This window comes from Antechinus flavipes, chromosome 6 (genome assembly GCF_016432865.1).
Source record: "Antechinus flavipes isolate AdamAnt ecotype Samford, QLD, Australia chromosome 6, AdamAnt_v2, whole genome shotgun sequence".
NCBI classification, from domain to species: Eukaryota; Metazoa; Chordata; class Mammalia; order Dasyuromorphia; family Dasyuridae; genus Antechinus; species Antechinus flavipes.
This window is the reverse complement of record NC_067403.1, coordinates 194,104,854-194,111,035: the sequence shown is the minus strand read 5'-3', so window position 1 is coordinate 194,111,035 and position 6,182 is coordinate 194,104,854.

Sequence of the window (6,182 nt, the reverse complement as noted above, 5' to 3'; positions counted from 1 at the left end):
CCCACATAGCACTTTCTGTTACACATTTCTAATGCTTTCATCATGTAATAATATGTATTGTAGCTGTCTGTTTGTGCATTCTCTTATCTCAGTTATACTTTAAACTCCTTAAGGGCAACAATCCTGGATCATCTAAACTTTGTATCTTTCCCAATATTGAATGCTGTCCTCTGCATGCAGTAAGTCCTTAATAAATGGATTTTCAAAAAAATAAAGTCAAAATTTGTAGAAATAGTGAATTTCCCATCCCTGAACATCCAATTCTTAGTTCCAAATGATGTATTTGAGGTATGGCCCCAAATGAGATGATTGATGTAGGCACCAAATATTGGGGTTTAGTCACGTGAAGAATTCACAATGGCCATTCTCTTTGGCAAAAGATAGGTTTATTTAGGAGAACAGATTTGAGACCAAATGAAGAGATACAATAGACACCAGGAATGGTAAATATGAAATAAATTTGGGAGAACATGTAGGTAGCAAGGAAAAGGATTTTAACAATTAATAATGAAAAAGACAAATTCCCCAATGGAACTTAGAATTAATCAGGAGAAAGGAAATACTCCATGAGGTGGGAATATATCATGGATGACAAACTAAATACATAGGAGTTAGCATCCTAAAAAAAGTTAGCTATAAGAAGGATAAAGACACCAATAGGTATAATGAGATGATGAGAGGAAAGACACCATGAGGCTTGGGGGTTGGGGAAAAGAAAGACACCATGAATGTCATCATGTCAAGCTTAACCCAAAAGGAGTCCAGCAAAAATGACTTAAATCATAGACAAATTTATAGAGGAAATTTAACCTTGGGGATTTGACATAACTTGGATTTCTGACTAGACCCAGCAAGGTGGGGCTACCCAAGACCTCCAAGGAGGGTGGGACTATAAGATTAAACTGATCTCCATCAGTTTCCTTTTTATCTCAGGGAGTAATTTTATCAGTAGTTTAGACTCTGTCAAGGTCATCTAGTTACCCAGGATCTCATCTGTCATCAAGTATAGACAGTATGTCAAAGTTGTAGGATTGAAAGTTGTAAGGGACCTCAGAGATCCTCTATTCCTCATTTTACAGTCAAGGAGACCAAGGTCCCAAGGGCAGACCCACAAGGTTCCACGGAGAGTAGCCCCCAAACCTGGATTCACTCGCAGGCTTCTGCCCATCAGCACATTCTCCATGCTGCATCTGCTGTGGTCCAGGTGATTCCTTGTCACGTATGAGTTATGGTAGATGCCCTCTGAGATCTCTTTTCTCCCTTTGAGATTCTGGGACTCTAAAATTCTAAAAAGAAACATTCCTAAAGGGACACCACCTATTTGGTTCTGACCTTTGATCCACTTTTTTCATCCTGTACTGAATGGTGTGTGTCTCTTTCTCCCCCTTCTGGCTACCCTGTGTCTCTGCCCTCAAGGCCCTCCTGGTTCTTTGCCCTGCTTTCTCTATCCAGTTTGCTCTCAGAGAATTTTTAAAGGGGAAGTATATAATGGCATTGTGTCAGCCCCAGCTTTTCCCCAGTCAGCCCATGTCCAGCTGCCCCTTGTGGTTAAATGACATCGGGGGCTTTTATTAAAGGCTTCAGGCCCTTTTTAAAAAGGCTTTTTAAACATTTGAAAGGAGGTGGGGAAACATAAGTTTGAAAGTTGAAAAGGTTTCTTAACAATAACTCTAGCCCAAATCTGTGTCATTTTCCCCTGGGTCGAGTAGTGATAATCACTTCCATCTGTGCAGGGTTTTACAGTTTCCAAAACCCTTTTCTCATCCATTATCTCATTTGTTCCTCTGAAGATCCCTAAGAGGCCAGCAGGTAGAGCAGGAATTACAACCCTCATTTTACAATGAAAGAAATTGAGGAAGATGGAATGATTTGCCCAACATATTGGGAAGCTGTTATGGGCTACACTTGTTCTCCCTGGTTACAGAAGGCAGCATCTAGATTCTAGGTTTCATTTAGATAATTAGGTAATTAGAACCTTTAGAAGTGGAATGTACTGCCTTGATAGGTAGTGTGTTCTTCACTAGATAATTAGAACCCTCCAGAACTACCTTAAGAGGTAGGGAGTGATACCACAAGAGGTCTTCAAATAAAGGTTATTTGCCAGGCATGTCACGGAGGAGATCCCTGCTCAGATACAGATTGGGCAAGACATTTTCTGAAGTTATCCTGAAAATATCAAAGGAAAAAAATGACAAGATTTAGTAACAGACTAGGAAGAATGAAGGACAAGGAAGATTCAAAGACAGTAATAACAAAAATAATAACAACAAAAGGAGACTACTCTCAAATGCTTTAAGGTTTGCAAATCACTTTGCATTATCTCCTTGAATCCATGCTCACTTTCTAAGGTAGGTATTATAGTTGCAATTTTACTGGTGCAGAATCTGAGTCTCAGAGATTAAGGAACTTGCCAAATCATCACTCAGCTAGTAACTATAAGAGATTAGGTTTGAACCGAGTTTTTTCTTGACTACAAATTCAACATCTTTCCCAATAGACCAGAAGGGATATTCCATTGACCAAAACATGAGACTTGGGAAGATGATCTATGCTGAGAGAAATGGTTTATTTTTGTTTGAGATGTATCGAGTTTGAGGTGATTCTAATGGATAGGTACCATAGCAACTGCAAATACAGAACTCAAGACCAGTGCTTAGATATGTAGCTTTTAGGTTACCCACATAGAGCTAATCATAGAGGCAATGTGATAAAATGGAAAGGGCACTTTTTTTAGAAAGAAAGGACGTAGACTGAGGTCACAGCTCTAACACATACCACGTCTATGACCTTGGGCAAGCGGCCACTTCTGTAAATTTGTTTCTTCATTTGTAAAATGAAGTATTAGACTTGTTTGCTGTCGTTCAGTAATTCAGTCATATCTGACTCTTTGTAACCCCAGGCCCAGCGTTTTGTCTACTGCACAATCATACCCAAGAGAAGTGACTGAGTACTGAAAAAATTATACAAGATTTATATTGCTCACTCTCTCTCATCATTGATCCCTGAAGCATGAAACAATCACTACTCTGTTTTATCTGGAAAAAGGAGAAGAAAGAATGTCACGTCCTCAGGGCAATGTTTGGTATGGGTAAGTAGCTCTTTGGTTCAAAGGTCTTAAAGTTTTGGAACAGAATATTTCTAGGCATCCCAACTTCAAGGGAGTGTCCTGGAGTCCAGAAGCTCACAAATATTAAAGCTGGAAGGGACGTTTGGAACCACTCAGCCTACACCTTTTCATTTTAGAGGAGAGGAAAGTGGGTATCAAGAAGGACAGCAGTCACTCAAGTGGTGAGGAGCAGAAATAAGATTTGAGTTTGGCCCTCCTGCTTGAGAAAGGTTTTGAAGGATTCCTTAAAGACATAGGAGAACTTCTAGTAATTTTTCTGCCCAAAATTTGGATGTAAAGCAGAGATTTGAACAAATGATTTAAGAAAATTGACTTTTTAGGTCATGTAAACCAAAAGAATAAAAACACTGTATAATAATAGTGTCCAACCTCAGTCCTGGTGAAGAGCTCTCAGGAAAGTCTTACCTTCATACCCAGCACTATAGGTATGAAATTTTGAATACATGTTAGTTAGTTGATTTTGCTTCCCCCCCTTCCCCCTTTTTCCCAGTTTGGTGTTCTCTCTACCACGTCCTGTTAAAAAGTGCAAAAGCACAAAGGAAGGATCACACTGACTCAGACTGTGATACAGCAGCTACAAACAGGATTTTAGACTGGACATCGTATCCAGGAGAAGGGAAATGATAATCTCTGTATCCTTCATCCTGGTCGCACTGTGTCTGGTGTATCCTGTTTGTGTTTGGGTACCACAGGAAGGAAATTGACAAACCAGACTATGTTAAACTGAGGGCAGCTAAAATGAGAAGGGGACTGGGGGTTTCTGCATTAAGGAGGAGCTAGATTGTTTAACCTAGAGAAGAACTCAAAAGTTCAGGATGGGAACCTTGCCTTCAAATCCCTGAGGAGAAGAGCTGGGGCAAGAAATTAGATTTATTCTGTTTCCCACAAAAAGCAGAACTGGGCAAAGTAAAGGGGGTGCAGGAGGAGACGGAGCCCACATGTCAGCAACATTATCTTTATATAGAGGAAAGCTGCCTCTTTGTAATTTCCTGCAGGGCCTGGATTTTACTCATCAACTCCTCCTCTTTTGGGGGGGACCTTGCTCATTCCTCTTGCTGAACTTACTGACATCTGCTGGTGGGTAAGACCTAGTCTAGAAAAGAGGGAGCAGTTCAAATTGCCCACCCTTTCTGACATCTCTCAAGGGCCTGCAACTGAAGAACCAGATCTAGGTCCTGCCCTCATGGAACTCAGGCTAGAGCAGAAAGATAAGTCACTGGTGTTGAGCAGAGAAGAATGCGGGAAGTAAATGATAAGGTCTCCAAATGAAAATAATATGGCCTGAGAATACAAGTTCCCTCTCCTTCCTAGAGCCTCTCTTTTGTAATATTGAGAGGGTTGAACTAAATGACTTCTACAGTCTCTTCAATCTGCAAAGTTAATAGGAGTTTGGGAGGATCTCCCATTTCTGTCATTCTCAAAAACTTTTTCCTGACTGAATGTAGATCACAACATAGAAAATGTGGATCACATTTTCACCTTTTTTCCTGTCATTTACTTGCCTCCCCCCCGCTTTTTGATCTGATTTTTCTTGTGCAGCATGATAAATGTGAAAATATGTTTAGAAGATTTGCACATACTTAACCTATATTGATTGATTGTTGTCTAAGGAAGGGGGTGAATATTGAAAATTATCTAGTATTTTGCAAATAGAAAGCTATTATTAAAAAAAAAAAAAACTTTTCCCTGCCCTATTGGCTTTCCTATTACTCTTGCCTAAAGGGAGTCAAATAGACTTGATTCTATGTTATAATCATTACAATTGTTTAGAGTGTTTTTTTCCTGTAATTTGCTATGGTTCCTCATAAGCTCCAGTTAAAACCACTGGATGGAAGTTATAGGGAGGTAGATTCGGACTCAACATAAGGAGTTTGTAAATCAGAGCTTTTTAAAAATGGAAGGACTGCTTTGGGAGGTAACAAGTTCCCCATTTTTGGATATATTTAAGCAAGGATGTTGTGGAAGGGATTCGAGTTTCAGCTTGAGATAGATAAGATCACAGGTTCTGAGCAGGCAGGAACCTTGGAGTCCATCTAGTCCAATTCTCTCATTACCCTCCTTTAAGCATCAGAAAGGTTAAGTGAGTTGCTAGAGATCATCCAGTGGGGAAGCAGCCAGTCAGCATTCAAACCCAGATCCTCATATTCCAGTTTTGGTGTACTCTCTGCTGTGCTGCACTGTCTCCTTAGATAACTCCCTTGGACTTCTATAACCTCAGAGGTCCCTTTCAATTCCAAGAGTCTGTGACTCAGCACTATCATATTATCTTTTCATCAGCTCTGTGGAAAACAGACAGGGCGTGTATTATCCCCATTTTTCAATAATTGGTACAAGTGCCCACTCATCAGGAAGCCTGGCAAATTCTATTCATTACCTCACTGGGTGATCCTCTTTGGGGTTCAGCTCCCCAAGATTTAGTTCTGGTCTGTAAAGTTCTGTGATCTTTAGCCAGTCACTGCAGAAGCCAATTCCAAGTGCACTGCCAGGCATGAGCCCATTCTGCTGGAAGGGGTCAGAACCCAAGAGCTGCAGGGAACGCTTTGGGAGGAACAATGGCTTGATGTAGAGCTTGAGTGTATGAAATTTACATTACGCTAATTCAATAGAACATAAAATGTCAGAACTAGAAGGGACCTTAGACAACAGAATGTTCTGGTAGGGACTTTAGAGGTTATTGACTCTAACCTATCACTTTTGAGATGAGGAATCTGAGATCTAGAGCCAGGAAGTTATTTGCCTAAGGTCACCCAGACTATGCAGACTTGGAACTTGGATCCAAATCTCCTACCCTACCAACCATGTGCCTTTTCCAGATAACCACATGCATTGTATGACCATTGATGCCCAAAGATGTGTGTGATCCTTGCCAGAATGGAAATGATGTCAGAGAGGTATATATTGCCTTTGGAGGATCTCAAGGTGCAGGGAGAACTTTCTTTTTGGCTTTCATGCTTTTCCTTGGACCTGATGTGCAAATAAATCCATGGATTTATATAGGAAAAAGGTAACTTCAAATTCCAAATGGACAGAACCTCAGTGGGAGGAGAGGTCACTA